Below are 19,488 nucleotides of genomic sequence, written 5' to 3'. Positions count from 1 at the left end.
TTCCTAGGATCTACTTTAAGTGAGTGACAGAAGTGATTGAATGCTGATTAAACAGTGACAACGAGAGAAGTGTGCACATGTACGAGCGCAAGCATTGATAATGGTCCTGATGTCTGTTTATATAGGATCAGTGGCGTGCACAGACTTTTTGAAGGGCAGGAGCAAAAAGGAAAAAAGGGCACATATTGATCCAAGGGGGCACTTTAGCATGCGTTTTTTAACAATTGGGCCTTAGAGGGGGGGGGGCGTCGTCTGTCAGTGTGTACAATTGTTCCCCATGTCTGCACAATATCACAATTAATCACCTCAGGGTCTTTTTCGGTGAATACAGTCGTCAAATAAGCCGTTGAGACATTTTTTCCCCGTGTAACAACTATTAACAGGGTTTCGCGGAAAGTCGCTAACAGTTGCTAACAGCCGGACGTGGCTAACAGTGATTAGCTCGGGGCAGCACGGTGAAGGCATTCAAACGTCTTTTTTAACCACTAATGCTGCTGAAAATAACAGCAATCCTCTGCAGCAGCATGAGAAGAGTCCCTACACACAAAACAAAGCACCAATGGGCTCCTTCCTTTGGGATTGACTTTGGTGAATGACTTGAATGGACTTTACTATGAGAGGAGCTGGTACAGGGGCCAGTAGGTAAGTCTTTAAAACACTCTTTTAATAAACTCTCGGTTCCTAACTACGTTGTTGGTGCTTGTTTTATGTGTAGGGACTCTTCTCATGCTGCTGCAGAGGTAGCAGGTTCGATATCTGCTTATGGCAACTAAAGCATAATAAATGTAAGAGCAGCATTTGTTAATACGTGCACATGAGTGGAATTAATGTATTTGATGTTTGAGTGGTGGGTCAGTGATAAAAATACTTTTTCACTGAATGTGCACTCGAGAGTGGGATAGATGACTGAAATGAATTAATTTGCGGTCGTCTGATGCAAAGGTGGAGTGTTTACTGCAGATTTGGTCGGATGAAACTATTAAAAAGCAGCTGGACAACAAAAAAAGGGGGTGATGACGGTTCATAAGCAAGACGCAATCGAACCGAGGTTCGGATCATTTCAAATACAGAGAGTACAGACTGGGCCTTGGCCGCAGGGGAAGAGGGAGGGGGACAATCAAGCCAGCTCGGACCTTCTGGGCCAAGTCTATGCAGACCCTCCAAATGCAGTTTTACTGGATCCACATTCTGGAGTCTGGAAAGACTTACAGTCCTCCACACTGCTCTCAACAAAGAATAACAACACTGCAAAACTGGCTGTGATAGGATCGAAGCTTCCATTATATAGTACAGTATAAAAACTTCCCTAAATATATCATTAAAAGTCACTCTCTGTCTATCTCATCCTTTAAACATAATAGCACATTGTCACTCAGACCTGAGGACCATTTTCATCTGCCCATCTACAGTGTACTCCTCGAAGCTGCTGCTGCCGCTGCTGCTGCTGTTATTATATCACTTTGACACATTGCTGATTCTACCTATATCTCTGGCAACCTTCCCTCAATATGAAAACCCCCTCAGGCAGTTCCTCTGCACAAAGGTGGTGATGCTTTAGGCTCGACTGTACTCCCAAACCGAAGCATATGCTGACAGCTGCGACACCGCGGCACGTAGTCGTTCTGTTTCTAGTACCGGAGGACATGTTCAACACGCGCAGTAGATCGGCACATCACCACTTGTAGTATAGTGTGCACAACGTATCGGTGGTACGCGGATCTCCGCACACATCCTACGGGCACACCCTCTGACCATACAGATGTAAAATGTATAACTTCTGCATCCAACACAAGGGAGAAGGCTTCAGAAGTGGAGGACATTGTAATGGTAGCATGACAAAAGTATTATATGTTAATATTTGCATCTTCACTAAAGAGAACTACTGACTTATGTTTCACTAATTTTCAGTTCCAGTGTCTTTTATTACTGATTACTAATCCATTACGTGTGATCATTATCTGGTCTGTGTCCGTAGATCGAACTGGAGACCTCCATGTGATGGGATCCCTCCAGCCACAGGGGGCCTACTTCAAACCTTAAACTTTATCGACCAATGTTGTCAGCGCAACGTAGTGAAATTCGACTACTCAGGAGCAGTGGACTGCTGAAAAGCGCCCTGGGAGCATTTTGGGGTTCAGTGTTTCGCTCAAGGACACGTGGACGGCAGGAACCGAGGATGGAAGCGCTGACCTTGGCGTTATAGGACGGTTAGGGCAACGCTTCACCCCCTACTTCGGCCCACACTGACCTTTGAACTCGACCTTCGTTTGTATCTCAACTACACACCTGTAAAGTTTCATGATTGGGCCAAAATGTCTTCACTATCCAAAAATGTCCTCACTTTGTAGGGAAAATACTAACATTGGCTCTGGCCCTCACAAAGATGGATGGATGGATAAGCGCCCACACACACACACACACACACACACACACACACACACACACACAGATGTAAATGCATGGTCACACTTCGAAACACCCAAGGCTTGTTGTCATGACGTCACATTGTCGTGTTTCAGGGGGCTGTTCTGGCTGCAGTGTCCAAGCACAAGTTTAATTCCTTCTACAGAGACCCCCCCGAGGAACTCCAGGACTTCTCTGAAGACCCCACCTCCTCAGGTACACACGCGCACACACACACACACGCACACACACACGCACACACACACGCACACACACACACACACACACACTTAAACACTTACATGTGTTATCCTTTCATCCCCGACGCTCTTCCTCCCTCACATGTCTGTCCTCTGGTTTGTTTTCGTTCAGGAAGTTCTGCTTCTGTCTGTCTGTCCGCGGAGAGAAAGCCTCTTATTATCACACACACACACACACACACACACACACACACACGATAAGTTGCAGGCTACACACTTCACCTTCACAAAGAGGTGCAGCAGGTAAGACCCCGGGCAGGAGGGGTCCCCAGAGGACTCTCTGCTGCTCATTAAAGGTGCCCTGTGGTGTTTTCTTGTAAACAAACAAAAGTTATGTTTACATTTAATGTTCCTCACCAAAGTGCCCCGCGTGCATCCCTGAGTGCTAACAAATGTGTTTTCATACCTCATTTGCAAAGCAGCAACATTGTTTCTGGAGCATAATAATAATAAAAAAATGTCCTCTACACAAACCAGACGGGTGCATTCATGTTATTCATATAACAGCTGATGTGAGCGACATTGTTAAAAACTTTCTTTCTGTGGGTTTTAGATGATTGCGATGAAAGCTGGTCACATCTTAGATAGAGTTAAGATGATGGTTTCCACCCTCCGATCGACCGTCCCCGTGCTCATCAGCTGCGCTTTCAGCAGCACAGTCGTGTATTGGTGTTAAAGACAGCAGCCGGCGTCGACCAATCTTAACCAGGGCGATGACAGGAATGTCATCTGAATTATTGATCCGTGCAGTCGGAGGACATGACAGGTTTTTTTGAGGACTACATGTGTACACGAGGAGGAAAAAAAAGCCTGCTGTTTTGATTTTGCGATGCCTTCCCCGAGGCTTTATGTCAATAACTAGAAAGCTTAGTGAAGCTGTGGAAACCTTGATCGATCACTGAAGGCTGCAGCCATCGACCGCAGAAGGGGAAGGAGATATAGTTAATTAGGAAAACGGAAAATAGAGGCATCTCTTTTCTGGGAGACGGACGAGTGACATAAATAAAATGAGAGAAAGACTGCCGAGCAGCCCTGTCTCCTAAAACTGATGTTTACTATGTTTTTTTTTTTGCCAAATTCAATTTAATGTGGAATATGTTCTGTGACAACAAAGCCCACTGGAGACCAGAGGTTTGTCTTTAGTTCAAACTACTAAACACTTTAAAAATCAGGGGACAATGGTGGTTTTGGGTAAATATTGAAAAGTAAACACGCCTTGACTCTCTTTAAGGATAAACCTTAAGAATGTGGATCACAGGGACATAAAGTTAAATCGTAGGGACCAGGATTGTAGCCACATGCAGACAGTGGAGGCAGCAGAATCGAACCATTGGTTTATCGTTGATGTAGGTAAGAAGCGATATGTCGGCTTCCACCGCAAAACTAAATGTGATGGGGAGGAGCATCGGCGACAGTTTGACTGCATCGTTGTCTGTTGGAATGGCGGAAGTAGCTCAGTCCATAGGTGACTCGGCTGAGAACCCGAGGGTTGCCGGTTTGAGTCCCTGTGTGGACCATGAATGGAGCGTGGACTGGTGGCTGGGGAGGTGCCAGTTCATCTGCTGGGCACTGCCGAGGTGCTGTAGGTCCATTGGCAGCCCCCGGTCCATTAGCAGCTCCCTCGCTCTGACATCTCCCCATTAATTGCATGTATATAGGTCCTGTTGTGTGTGTGTGTGTGTGTGTGTGTGTGTGTGTGTGTGTGTGTGTGTGTGTGTGTGTGTGTGTGTGTGTGTGTGTGTGTGTGTGTGTGTGTGTAACATGTATAATGACAGAGTGAAAAAATCAAATTTCCTGTTGCGGTATTAATAAAGTAATTCTCATTCTTCTCTTTACTGCTGTCGCTCGCTTTTCAAAATGGCTCAATGACCGAGAAACAGCTGAAGTCTAAACGACACATCTTCATTTCCTGATCCGCATCTGATCAAACATCCCGTCGACCCTGAGACGAGGGAAACGGAAGTAGCAAAACAATGCCAACTCACTTCCGGGTTATAGGACTCAATCCTGCAGCACTTTATACGGACTGTGACAGGTAGCATCTTTGACTCTTATTCCAATATTCAGTCATAATTTCAGTCATCTATCCCACTCTTGAGTGCACATTCAGTAACAAAGTAGTTTTGACACTGACCCACCACTCAAACATCAAATACATTAATTCCACTTATATGCACATATTAACAAATGCTGCTCTTACATTTATCACACTTTAGTTGCCATAAGCAGATATTGAACCTGCTACCTCTGCAGCAGCATGAGAAGAGTCCCTACACAGAAAACAAAGCAGCAACAGCGTAGTTAGTGAACCCAGAGTTTATTAAAAGAGTGTTTTAAAGACTTACCTACTGGCCCCTGTACCAGCTCCTCTCATAGTAAAGTCCATTCAAGTGGATTACCAAAGTCAATCCCAAAGGAAGGAGCCCATTGGTGCTTTGTTTTGTGTGTAGGGACTCTTCTCATGCTGCTGCAGAGGTGAGAAGTATTAGTGGTTAAAAAAGACGCTTTAATGCCTTCACCATGCTACCCCGAGCTAATCAGTGTTAGCCACATCCGGCTGTTAGCGACTTTCCGGGAAAACCCAGTTAATAGTTGTTACACGAAAAAAAAGGTCTCAACGGCTTATTTGATGACTGTAGTCACCGAAAAAGACCCTGGGATGATGAATTGTGATATTTTGCAGACATGGTTGCAGAAGCAGAGCTTGTGGTGTGGATTCTCCTGTTAATAGCGTGTTTAAAGAGAAGACAGTTGACGATGCAATATCAGAACTGTGAGAACACCTTGTGCCAATTATCACCCCCCTATCTCTGTTGCCATGGTGTAAATTCATATGAACCTGTGTAAGATATATTTATGAAGCAGGCGTTTCCTGGGGGAAGACTCGCTGTGAGGCTGTATCGTTGCTGTCCTCTCTCCATACCGTCTCCAGTATCACATCCCTGCAGAACAAAGTGTCTGTGGCGGCTGCTGTTGATTGGCAGACTCTTTCCTCCCTGCAGTTATCTGATCACACAGGCAAGGCTCTACCCAACAGCCAGTCAGCAGCAGAAATCCTGCAAAAACCCAACCACTTTGTCATCCAAGACGCCTCTCTCAAGTTCTTCATCTTAATCACATCTTGTAGGCTGCGTTCACTTTTCTGATAGCGCATTAAGGATTCTACACACACCCTCTGCCATTTAGCGCGCAACAAAACACACAAAGATCAGACCATTGGTCAAGTCGAGTCAGCTTCGCGGGTAAAAACCTCGCAATTCTTCGCGGTACCTTGATGAGAAAATGTGATCATTAAGTGCGTTTATGCAAATGAGGCTGCTTTGTTAGAGTGATGGCGGGCTGGGATCTGCAGCGGCATAATCAGGCATGTAAGGTCATGAGAAATGATGGAGCAGCAATTCTCTGTCTCTTTTTTCTCTCTCTCTCTCTCTCCTCAACCGGAGGATGGAGCGTGCCACCTGGCTCATCTATCACAGCTGGAACTGCTGAGACGGTGAGGGCTGCCAATAAACAATCCTCGCAAAAATGGAGCACACAGAAAATCCACTTACAAGCAGAGAGAGCGCCTCTGTGGATCCCATAACAGCCCGTGTACAACTATGCAGTCATTCACAGGTCCATTAATGCAGTGCAGCGGTTGCATTTTCAGGTCTATCAAATAATGGGGGTGTATGGATTTAAAAACATACACTGTGCGGCCGGAGCTTTCTTATATGTGTTCTTGGTGCCGGTCTGTGTTTTGTGGTGTTTGCTTTAAGATAAATCTTAATCATTCATCTTGCTGTCGGACTTTGTTGCAAAGGTTTCCACAAGACAAGTCGTTAGGAGCCAGCTCATAAATGGTTTTCTGAGTTTGGTGAAGGGAAGAACTTCCTCAAAGAGCTCTGATGTAAAGACCATTGAAAACTGGTCCTTATCGCCCAACACCAGTGCCCGACCTCGCTAATGCTCTTGGGGCTGAATGAGAGCAAATCCCTGCAGGCGGGTTCCAGAAATCTTGTGAAAAGTCTTCCCAGAACAGTGGAGGCTGGAAGCTGCAGATTAATTCCTTTTGGTTTTGTAATAAGATGTTAAACAGTTTGGTTGTAATGTTTCGGTGCCATGTTGTGTATATTACATGATATATATGTATATTACACGATATACATGAAGAGCTCTTTTCCAAAACGAGATAAAAGCCAAATTTTAAATAATGAGTGTGAGCCACTTTTCACTGCTTCATCAGTGTTTCTGCCAAATCTCTATATTTCCTTGTTTAAAATGGTCTCAAGATGCAGTTCCTTTCCAAACCGCGACCAGTGCCAAACCTATTTTTAGCCTAAATGCCATACGTCCTCTCGACCAATCAGAATTCAGTGAGCGTTCTATGCGATCCAACATGGCGGCGCTCTGAAGCGGGAGAGTTTTTTGTTTCGTCCGTCCGTTCAACATGTTCAGACTGCGTGAAAGTGAAAAAAACGACTTAAAACAGATGAAAACACCACAAAAATCTGACAAAATTACTATAAACAGATGCAAAATACCACAAAAAGTGAAAAAAATGACTAAAAACAGATGAAAAAACACAAAAACGATTAAAAACAGATGAAAACACCACAAAAATGTGACAAAATTACTATAAACAGATGCAAAATACCACAAAAAGTGAAAAAAATGACTAAAAACAGATAAAAAAACAAAAAAACGATTAAAAACAGATGAAAACAACACAATATTTGAACTAATGGATGGAAAAATATCGCTTGTGTTGCACTAGAACAATGCTTCATGATCTACAGTTTTAGAGGAAGGCGTTGTGAACCGATTGCGCACACGTGAGAACCCAACGTGCAGCAGCGCTTATGGCGTGAATGTGGGACGGGTGAATCTCAGCGCTTTTAAACATCTCCATCTCACCTCCGAACGTTACTGTTGCCATATTCTCAGAAGGTGTCTGAATAACCATGGAAGTAATGGATATGCTGCATCCCGTAACAGCACAACAGGAACATCCATCCCATCAGCACACTGTGAAATAGGGGGATAATGTGCACCACACGCCTCCTGTCCCAGAAATTCACTTTGTCCATCATTGAGAGTAACTCATCGTAGTCACATGTGCGATCCATCCACGTTACTATGGAGATGTTGCTGCTTTTCTTTCTCACATTTTCTAAATTCATTTATTTGATCTAGAAACTACCAGTTTGGTAAGGAGGGGGCTAATTGCTATTTCCATCAACGCAAACACCAGATACTGAAGCTTCTAACAGGTTCTACACAATCAGCACTTGTGTCTCGACACTAGATGTAAATGTTCGTTCATAAAATGATCCAGAGAATAAGGAATCGGCCTCCAGAGCTTCACCATGACAACCCACGATAAAACAAAGACTGCTGTGCACTGTAGGCTGCGTCTCACACACAAAAAAGCAACATAAGTCTTCTAACGAGTAGCAAAGCTGCTGTTGCAGGTCAATGCTTTTGAATTATAAATGAGCTCATTAATTGATTTTGCAGGAGTGTCAGGAGTGTGTCTGGTTACGTCTGGCATTCAGGTGCGTCTTAGATGTCTAATTGGTAAGAGCTTTTTTAAAAAAAGTTTTGTTTTATAGTCAGTTATATAGTTATTTATATAGTTGCAAGAGTTAGATGGGGTGAAAGCTGTATTGAGCAATAAAAAAAGCTAAAAATCTGAGTTTTAAATGATGTTATTTTCTAAATAACTGAGCTGAGTAGTGAAAAGAGTGCACACAGACACGCGAACATGCAAATCTGGTCATGAACGGTACAGAATTAACAAACAAAAATGGTGGACCCAATGCAGACACAGACACGAAGTACAAGTACAAACAAAACGTGTAATAATACTAAACAGACAAACGCAAAACACTACAGAGAAAACAGGAAATACAACAGGGCTAACGTTTTAATGCAAGTACTTCATTATTTGACGCTTTGGTTTTATTAAACATGAATATAAAACATTATTACAACATTGATAGGTCAGAAAAGACGGAAGAGCACGAGAGGTCCTCTTTAAGCCTTTACAGGAGGACTTCAAATGTTCAGTGAGAACGACGAAGCACCCCCCTGCTTCTCTGTCACTGTCACTGTATAATCAGCACCACGCTGTTCAAGCTCCTCACACATCCAGCCAATCACTGTTTCTTCTGTTCCAGGAACCAATCAGTTGTTGGGCGCTGCAGCTCTATAAATATCTTAGGGATCTTGTCTTTCAGACTCACTTTAGCGCAGCCCCGACCTCCCCCCCTCCCCCCAATCACCACCCTGATCTTGAGATTCAGATTCAGACGAGAGGTTCAATTTCCCCCCTTACAGGCTTTGCTCCACCACCACCAGTGTACACACTCTTGGGAATCCTGTCCTGTTTGTCTCCATTTACAAACGTGTTATGTGTTAATAGAGTCTTACTGACCGAACCTTTGTTGGCCACATCAATAACCCGGATAGATTCAATCAATCATGGAATCTGTGCGACTGAGCTTCTTCTTCTCGAGGACAGCTTTAAGACTTGGAGAGACTCTTATTTAATCACACTTCGCAACTTTCTGTCTCGTAATCGGGAGCCTCGAAGTCGTTTCCCGCTACATGACTGACCGTGACGGGAGTCGCACACTACAAGGAGCGGCCCCCGATCGATACGCCTGGTCTCCAAATTACAATTTGTCAAGAAAACACATAAGAAGTTTCACAGGAAATGACGTAATGCTGCATGAGACGGGATTATTTTGTTCCAAAAATGGATGTTCACAGTTGTCGGTGGCTGATTTTGGAGAGATAAAGAAAACAAGGCTTAGGGGGTGGTGTTGTTGGCACACATGCTCACTGTTTTGACACTTCTTTACTATTTATAGCCGGCTTCCTCGATGTGCAACAACAACTTTGGTCCTTGTTGCAAATGCGATGCATATTACACATATATATTTAGCCTTTATTTAACCAGGTTTGTTCCATTTAGATCAAATTTCTCTTTTGCAAGACCAGGCCAAGAAGCAGCAACACAGATTCAACATAAAAGCACATAGAAAACATATTGATCACATAAAACATTTGCACACAGACAGCCTGGACTTAAAAGATATCACCGTTGTTTTAAGCTCATTCAGTGTTCCTGTGTTTTGAAGTTTTTACATCAGTGTGTAGATTGTTTCGTTGCTCGTGTACAGCCGGTGCAGAAAACCTAAAAGCTTTATTTCCCTGTTCAGTTCTGACTTTAGGAAAAGTGAAATGCAAAAAGTCTTGGGAACAGAGATTGTAAGTTCCATTATGTTCATTTTTAAGAGGAGAGAAACAGGTAAAAATACAGTAAAGGGCCTATTTTCACAGGCGACCCCTACCCCAGGTCAACCCTCACCCTGTCTTTGGCTGAAACTCCCTGAAACATGCAGATATTTACCCGGCTCGATATCAGAAGGGGTCAAATTGTTCTCAACTATCTGGACGATATCTTATGAAACAAGACCTCTATTTAACAGCAGAAGTGGATGAGTTTGGGCATCAAAATGTGACGTTTGGTATCAAAAATCTTTGTTTCGCTTTGTACTTCAGGGACACGAACACAAGTCCCACACGGGAAAGTCCTGTTGTCTTTTGGCTCATCCTCCACCCCGACCCTCCTCCCTACACAGAGGTCAGCGCTCTTACACGTTACCAGATGTCATTCCCTGCTCTGGACATGGTTTCACAGTGATATATACATCAAATTAAAGCATATTACTTTTATATTTGCGTCTTTAAACAGTTCACATAGCACTCGAGCACTGGTTTGTGATCACTACGGAGGCAAATTAGCAGCTTTGCATGTTGACAGAGATATGCAATTACTGATGTTCATTTATGTGAACTGTCCCTATCAAAAAAAAAGCATTACTATTTTTATTATTACTGAGCCAATGCCAGTTTGCCAGTGATCCGGAGCGTCTACGTGGTCTCATGGGAGGGCGTATAAATAGCACGCCACTTTTCATGACTTGCATGACTTTTCGCGTGCATGTCTACGCATATTAAGCTTTTCGCGTGTCATTTAACGCCCGTAGTTCCCCAGGGTTAGGGTTAGGGGTTAGGGTTAGGGTTAGGGTTAGGGTAGGGGTTAGGGTTAGGGGTTAGGGGTTAGGGTTAGGGGTTAGGGTTAGGGTTAGGGGTAAGGGTTAGGGTTAGGGTTAAGGGTTAGGGCATTTCACGCCTGTTATTTCAGCCATCCTTCACATGAAATATTGATTTAAAAACAACCCTCTGACAGAAAGCTCCACCACTTCGTATTTCTCCGGAAAGTAGCGGAGAAATACGAACACGTGGGTTTTCCCTCAATGTCACATGACAATGCCATCTCTGCACTATACAAGTCAATTGAGACTACATGGCGTGAAATGACACGCAAAAAACATGACATGCGTTGTAATTATACGCGAGATGGCTTGAGAGAAATAGCGTGTCATTCACACGCCTTTTGGTGAGACCAGGCTGGGAGCGTGAGACAGCGCCATATGTCTATTGTCAGAAGCCCCATATCACAGGGCACCGTTGGCTTTGCACCGACCAAGAACATTTTGGCATCTTTGTCTTCGACAGCACAGTTCAAGATGTACAGGAAATGGGAGAGAGAGAGGGGACAACATGCAGCAAAGAGACCCGGATCGGAGTCCGGATTCCAAGGTCTCAACCTTTGTATACGGGTGCATGCTCTACCCGTTACGTGAGGCGGCGCCCTCAGACAAGTGTAGTTAGTTTTAGAAAGTACAAATAAGCCAGAGCGTTTTTTCCGCCCATCTTAACACTCCAGTGTGAAGTTGGGTCTGGCAATGCGAGTTAGTGTGACTGTCACTGTGCTAGAGTCAGCTTGCAGTTTTGAATTCGTGACATGACGGGAAGTGTTGTTTACTTAGCACCTTTAATGTTGTGAGAAAGCATCCGCCGCCACTTACATCGCCAGCCTCTCCCTGCGGTTAGGTCAGCTCACCTCCTGCTTTCATCATCACTCATCTCCAGACAGTCAATTTCAATGCTGGGCGGCTCAGGTTTCATACACCTGTTGGTTTCGGTAAGTACCCCCACAGTCGTGACCTGACCTTTCCAGTCCAGAGTTGTGTTTGAGGTTCCACTGCTCACTGTCATCTTCATCTTAACCTGGCACAACACGTCTCTTCAACCTCTCAAAAGTGATGCTGCCTCTCCCCGCAGCGGCTCAAAGACTGGAGCGCTCCAGAAAAAATAAGGACCACAGTTGTTTTGAACCTCACTCTGTATTATTTTATTTTTTGCTGTGACAAGAAGGGGTTTCATGGTTAAGCTTTGTTTCTGCTGTGCCCTGTTATTGTTCTGCAAGCAGCAGGCCCACATTGAACGACTCCAGGTTGCCATGAATTGTAGTGCAGATATTCTTAGATCCCATCGATCATTCTCAGGGCGTTTTTACACCTGCCTTGTTTAGTTCGGTTGAATCAAACCTATTACCCCCTCTGTGCGCTTCATTTGAGCAGGTGTGAACACAAACTAGTGCATTATAAACAACCTGTGGTACCATTTTGAATGATTTGTTAGTGGTGAGAATGTGATCCGACCCAACTACCAGACGTGCTCTGCAAGTTTGAGCTAAGCAACTACGGTGAAGTCGGAGACAGATTGGAGTGAAGTCTTAGCAAGCAGAGCAAACATAGAAACCCAGAGAATGAACGGCGCCCGCCCTCTTTCCATATTGCCGCTGTGCAGAGCTCCTCGCCCACCCATTGGAGAAATGTCGGCTGTCATCCGGCCAGGATTCATGGTGTGAGCAGGACCGCGGTGAAATTGGAGCAGGAGATACGGCGATACTGCAACATTTTTAAAAAAATCTGCTCTATGGTCCAAAATCTTCCCGCCCCAACTCACCGCTCGCAAAGCAATGTCGGTCGGGTTTGACCATTGAGATCTTCCTCTTCCTGTATTTCATTTCTTGCTCCCGCCCCAGCAGTGGCGTGCACAGACTTTATGAAGGGCAGGGGTAAAAGAAAGGAGGGGGAAAAGAGCACATATAGCACGTCCTTGCTACTGAAGAAGGCAATTTAGCACGTATTTTGGCTCCTAGAGGACACTTTAGCACACGTTTTGTCATGGCTCGGGCTGCCCCGATTTATTCGGGGACGTATATTTGTGTGCACTCTGCTCTTTTCTGAGTTTTCTTACTTTTAGTGTTGAGAGCGCCAGGAGGCGGGGCTGATCCACTCAGGCAAGCGCAACGAGGCACACCTGGTTCCCATCTCCACTTAATCACCTGCTCCATAAGAAGCCAGCTCTGACTCCACTCCTGTGCCAGATAACTCCGTCTCATCGGTAGAGCTCGTCGCCAGCGTTCTCAGCGTTTTGGTAACTAGTTAACATTTTAATATTATTCTGGCACTAACTCTGTTTTTGTCCTCCTCGTCAGCTCGGTGCCTCGCCTGTCACGCGCCCGCCTCCGGCCTCCAGCCGCCTGCCTACGCGGACACCTTTTGTTAATCTCTTTTGGACACTTTCTGTTAATTTTTGGACTTTGTTAATAAACTCCTGTGTTCATTCTCCCAGTCTCCCGCTTTTGGGTCCTAATCCTTGACGATCCGCAACACGTTTTTCGTAAACTGCCTTTGCATGCCACTGCGTCCCAGAAACATCTGGCCAATAAGCGGAGTGAAAGATTGTGCACGGTTTGAAGTAGTGCATTTTGGTTAGCTCGGATTTTTCTCTGTTTGAAAAGAAACCGGAACCAAACCAAACGCTCCATTTCACAAACTCATCAGCGGATTTGGACTTCAGGTGTAATTACACACTAAATGATTCAGCTGACCCTTTTAAACTTGTGTGTAGCACCACACTGAAATAAAAACCTTCCCACAACCAAAAAGTGCCTTTGAACGTGAATGGTCCCCAGACTTTATACTAATGATGGCTACAAGACTAATACTACTAGACTTGTACTAATGAAGCTTTTAGTTCAAGGGGGAAGACAATTATCATTCTATTTCATCATCACGCTGCAGCTCCGGCTCTTCGTTTGTAGTCAATGATTTCCGCGTTCACTGTTCTGTATGCCACTTCATCCTTCCACCGCCTGTCATCTCTACTGCCAGACAATTATGACACTGATATTGGACAATTTGCAAACTCCCAGGTTATGTTTAATAACGCTTGTGGGGATCCTCCCCCTAGGGAAAAAGGATTTGACACACACCTTTCATGAATTTCTACATGCTTTGATCACATTTCAAGGTACTTAAAAGCGAAACGTTTGAATTTAGATGGCTGTCGTGCTTAGTTGAAATATTCTGCCAGAAAAGTGGTAAATATGCATTAAAAACTCTCTGCATGTTTGACCCAGGACCCTACTGCACGTCACAGCTGTGGTATTTCAATTTGGGACACAACTTGTTCTTCATCTCTAACTCTGAAGGATAGGACTGATACATCTACGGCGCATTATTTATGGCACTATCAAAAGATAATGTAACTTCAAACAAGTTAAATTTATATCTTTTTTTATTATTAAGATGTCACACTTTTAATATTTTCAACAAGATGACTGTAAATGATTTTGATATACAGTATGTTATAATTGCAACTACTGTGTCTGTCACAAAACTCTCTCTCTGGCTCCAAATACTTTCTCCCTTTGACTTGTACGGGGGAAAGAAACGTCACTGACACTGAAATCTGTGGATCATTTTTATCATCAACCATCAAATAAGCCGGAGCGCTAAACTGTGTCGAAGTGGCGATCATCCGGGTATTTTAAGACACGGCAGGTAAAGGACGTCATGTCCAAGATAGCAGCTATATATTTATACATACAATAAGGTGAAGGAAAGATCCTAGTTATAGCAAATATTATTAATTATGATTAATGCAGGGTTATTACTTGATTCCCCCAGATGGATTCTCATGATTCTCATTTGCTCAGCGAATCCATCTGGGTGGAGATCTTTTGGGAAGGGATGAAAATACTGGTTGCTGATTGGATAAACCATCTGTCTATCACCAACACACGGGCCAAATCAACCAATCAGCACGTCATACGCTTTGTTTATCTAACAGCGTCGAAGCAAAGCTCAGAAAGTAAACAACATGTTGGTTAAAGGACACGTTTGTGTAACCCAAATTTACAGATGAAGGCCTGATTTCAGGTGCCCGGTCCATATTCCAACAGAAGGATCCAAGAGAAATAAGTATTAGCTAGCAGTTTGCTTGATAGCTGCGCTCATCTAATCCGCGGAAGCCGCCATATTGTTTACACTGAACAGTCACTTCACGTTGCGTCACACTTAAATCCGCCTCAAAACCAACGCTGATTGGTTCGGTCACTGTAAACTTCTCTACATTTTCTCCGCCGCAAGTTACCAGAATAAAATACAATGGAGCTCACGACACTAGTAGCGCTATGGTTAGCTGCCTAACTATCCTGGTTATGAGTTATGGTTTGGTTATGAAGTATAAAAGTTAAAATATGAATTCCCAAGTGCAGCCCTGCGACAGGACACAAACTGTGGTCCCATAGAGGTTGAAAATGTGAAATGCTCCCCTGGAAGCATATTAGAGCTGGTGGTGTGGTCCTGACACTGAGCTAATGCGAGGTGTCATTTCAGCATTTACACTATTTCTACTGAGGGTTAGGGGTGCCAGTTTCTGTTTTACCATCTGTCTTTGCCAGTGGCAGACAAGCTCGAAAAATAAAAACAGACATGACTAGAGGGACCAAATATTATCCAATGACTGACTCCAGCTGTGTTTGGTATGATACCAGAGGGGATGATTATCTGCCCCCATAGGGCCAACCCTCCTCATAGCCGTGCCCAGCTCCTTGGCAAAGACAAACTTCAGTGATAGAGCCCCGCAGAGGGTTGATGAGCTAAAGAAGCCCACTGATCCGCAGCGCCAGAAGACTCTTTCCACAACTGCTTTTGAAGCTTTACTAAATTAATTACGGACGCCGTTTCTCTCCGCGGACACTACTGAGCTTGCATCACATTGGTCAGCTCAGGGGTTGCACCCAAACAGCCCCTGGTGTTTATCATGAGTCCAATTAATCAAAAAAATATATAAACTGGGATGCCCCGCTTGTGAACTTGGTGGGTAATTGGATGACACTATCAACCACAAGTTAATTTCACAGACAGAAACACACAGCAAAACAAACCGAGCCGTTTGGAAACCTTTTATCAGCGCTTACGTTCTGAGGCTCAGTAAGTTCTGCCCCAGTTTCTACAATTGGCAATGTTTTCTTCTGCTGCCTCATTTAGCCCGTCCTCTGAAAAGAAATTCTCTCTGCTGTTTTATTTGACATATCTCAAAGTTTAGCAGCCAGGCGTTTCCATCTTTAATCCACTTCCTCCCAAATGTCAGTAATTCCAAGTAAACAAGGAAGAAAGGTGCAAAGAGGAAATGGGATTTTTTGTAAGTGACAATTTGTCAGATGAGAACAGATGGACCGTCGAGATTGTACTTTTACTTCTAAAGATTCCAGGATTTCAGCTGCTGTGGTTTTATTCTAACAGTCTGCGGCAAGAACAGACAACAAAATGTTTGTTCGACTAAGGGTGCACTCACACTGTCCTTCCACACCGCGCCCCGGGCTTTAGGGTCCTTGTCCCCCCCTCCAGGCCCGTTTGTACTCACACTACCTGGGCCTCGCGCAAATGCTTCTTGCTGTCCATAGTTATCACGCCGTAACACGGCACACGCATTGATGACGTCATGGCGATGCGTGGTTTTGTTTACAAATCTTTCCATAGACCTCAGAGTTTTTGTGCGTCTTGTCGACTGTTTTTGAATATTTTCATCGACCAACACTCCACCTCCGCATCACACCAACGTGAACCTTTCACCGCCATTGTTGTTGTTGTTAAATGTCCGCGCATGGTCCGTCCTTCTATTTTCTATGTCCCAACTGGCGCACAGGAAATGACGTCAGAACCGTCGTAGGCATTGTGCTCGTACACGTGCGCACGCTCGTACTCGTACACGTGCAAACGTGCTCTACAAAAGCCCACCTCTCTCAGACGGGCCGTGGACGGCTAGCTGGCCGCAGTTATGCGCGGAGCGGTTGCACTCACACTGGTCAAACGCACTAGGCTTGACCCTAAAAACCTGTTTTGGCCCAGTGCGGAAGGACAGTGTGAGTGCGCCCTAACAGCAATAGTTTAATTACCTCTCAATAAGGTGGTTAAAGTTGTCTAAACTTATCCTGATTTAACAACTTCATATATGACATCCAGAACATTTTTAAAGTTGGTTTAATGGAAAATCTATTCAGGACAAGAGCAGCCTAAATAGCATTGTTAAGGTTTGTTCTCAGATCATCGGAGTCGAGCAAAGAGACTTGTGTCCCCTCTGGGAGGCTCAGGTTAAAAAGAAGGCAAAGAATATTCTCAGCCAACCTCGTCACGTTTCGTCCTGCCAGTTCTCGGTGATGCCTCCGGGCCGCCGTTATCGTGCACCTCTGAGGAAAACCAACAGATCCTCCAAATCCTTCATCCCTGCTGCTATCAGGCTGCTAAAGTCAGACACTAGTCATTTTATTTATATATATATATTGTGCCTTTACATGGGAACTCTTTTATCTATCCATTCTATCTATCCTACTGTCCTTCACTGACCTCTGTTTGTGTGTTGACCTGTGCTTTTTGACATGTAACATGATGTTGTTGCTGTTTGGATGAGGTAAGCTGCCCTCTTGCCCTCTTTGGGATCAATAAGGTGGTCTGACTCTAAGGGTCTGCTCACACTGTCCTCCCGGACCACGACCCGGACTTTAGGGTACTTGTCCCCCCTCCCTCTCCCCCCCGCGCCCCAGCCCCGTTTGTACTCACACTGCCAGGGCCGGCCAATGCTTCTTGCTGTCCATACGTCATCACGCCGTAACACGTCACACGCATTGATCGCATGTGTGTGGCTTTGTTTACAAATCTTTCCATAGACCTCGGAGTTTTTGTGCGTCTTGTCGACTGTTTTTGAATAAAACACTCCACCTCCACATCACACCAACGTGAACCTTTCACCGCCATTGTTGTTGTTGTTAAATGTCCGCGCATGGTCCGTCCTTCTATTTACATGTCCGAACAGGCGGACATAACGCTACTGCCGTAGGGCTCGTGCTCGTGCTCGTACACGTGCGCACGCTCGTGCTCGTACATGTGCAAACGGCTCCGCTAAAGCCCACCTCTTTCAAGCGGGCCGTGGACGGTCCGCTGGCCGCAGTTGAGCGCGGAGCGGGTGCACTCACATGGCTTAAAGGTACTAGACTTTAGCTGAAAAAACGGTTTTGGCCGCGGCCAAAAGGATAGTGTGAGCACGCTCTAAAGAACCAGGGCCATCACCTATTTAACTTTTGGGGGGGGGGGTTCGGTTCAGTCCAAACCTGGAGACTCTACAATGACCGTTTTAAAGCGTTTCAAAACAGACATACGATTTAAAGGTGTAATATGTAGAGTCTTTATTAAAAGCTATATTTTTTAAATAATTTTGAGGGTTACAGAATGAACGTATTGCTTTTCCACAGTCTGAATTAATATATATATATATTTTTTTTTTACAGGTTTGACAATGACTTCCTGTCACGTTCTGTTTCCATTTTAGCAGCCAAAGCGTTGGGCGTTGCTGGTTGTCTGTTGTTGGGTGCAGCTACTGTAGGCTGGCACTGGGTGAAATGGCAATCCTGCAGCTGCTTATTTGTCCCAGCAGCTGAGTGAGCGGAGACGGGCAAAGACCAGAGTCACTATAGGCCGAGCATTCACTCCATGGACTGGGAGAAAGGAGAGAAACGCCATTCAAACGCACGCCCAAATGGCTACGCTTCTCCTTGATCGGTAAGCTGACTTTCATGTTTACTTAGCTGTAACCGCTAACGAGTAACGTAAACTGTCAAACTCCTCTGCAATCCTTGTTTTTATGGTGTGATTTGCCAAAGAGGGGAGGTGTTCCAGGCACGTCCAGCTGGGAGGAGGCCTCGGGGAAGACCCAGGACCAGGTGGAGAGATTATATCTCCACACTGGCCTGGGAACGCCTCAGGATCCCCCAGTTAGAGCTGGTTAATGTGGCCCGGGAAAGGGAAGTTTGGGGTCCCCTGCTAAAGCTGCTGCCCTCGCGACCCGACCCCGGATAAGAGGCTGAAGATGAGATGAGATGAGAGGAGATGAGCATTTTACCCAACCGAAATTTTATGTGGCACTGATTGATTGATTGTTTTGTTTTTGTTTTATCGTGAATTGTCTTTTAAATGTTGACAGCGCACGTTCTGAGCTCCATGCACATTTTTTTCCAACGTGGTCTTCATGCCACAAATAAACCAATAAACTTGAACTTGTCATGTAAGTAGTGTTTGACATTGATTACTTACCATCAGAAGAGCACATAACATGTGCAATTTTGAGCAGAAAGGATGCAGTTCCCAACTCTGTGGAGCCGTGCAACACATAATTGTTGGCAGGGATTAATAAGTAAAGTAATAATATAGTGAGTGACAAATTCCATTTCTTAATAAGGACCCCAACAATGATGAGAACACACATTTAAAGCAGCCAATGAGCAATGCCAACTGGAAAAGATTGTCAACACGGCTTAACAGTTAATGTTAAGATGACATCAAATCAACATTATTCATTTATGATAATTGTAAAAAAAAAAAAATTAAAATGACATCAGCAGTCACTTGAAGTTCAGGGTCAATATGTACTGTATGTGAGGGCAGAGTAGGAAGAGCTCATTAAACGGTTTTCCATGATTGACAACAGTAATTATCTCGGGCAGCATCCTCCTCATGCCGCTAATGAAGGGGGCAGAGGAATATTGTAGAGACTCACAATGGATGTATCTGGCAGGCAT

The sequence above is a fragment of the Echiichthys vipera genome, assembly GCF_963691815.1.
Source record: "Echiichthys vipera genome assembly, chromosome: 10".
Taxonomy (NCBI): Eukaryota; Metazoa; Chordata; class Actinopteri; order Perciformes; family Trachinidae; genus Echiichthys; species Echiichthys vipera.
This window is presented reverse-complemented; position numbering follows the sequence as displayed.